This window comes from Papilio xuthus, unplaced genomic scaffold (genome assembly GCF_000836235.2).
Source record: "Papilio xuthus unplaced genomic scaffold, Pxut_1.1 DF829129.1, whole genome shotgun sequence".
NCBI classification, from domain to species: domain Eukaryota; kingdom Metazoa; phylum Arthropoda; class Insecta; order Lepidoptera; family Papilionidae; genus Papilio; species Papilio xuthus.
In genome coordinates, this window is record NW_013529520.1 from 145,253 (window position 1) to 145,564 (window position 312).

Consider the following 312-nt stretch of genomic DNA (forward strand, 5'->3'; position numbering starts at 1 on the left):
CGGACACCATAGACCTCCGTTTGACATACTTGTCTCACTTCACAGGAACTTAAAGTCAGTATTTCCATAACGTTAAATAAGATAAACTATTACTTACCTGTAATTGTACGAGGACTGTAACATAACTTATGATTATGGAAACATTGAGTATCGTTTATTTTTTAAAAAACAAAAACCTTACCTCTATTGTTCTGCTTAGATAAGGAATTTTTTACGTCATTCTGTTTCACTGTAAACGTGTACTTTTGAATTACTTTTTCTTTTTCCACACTCTCAGACTAATTATGCGTTCGTTTTAGTGTACATTTCGTA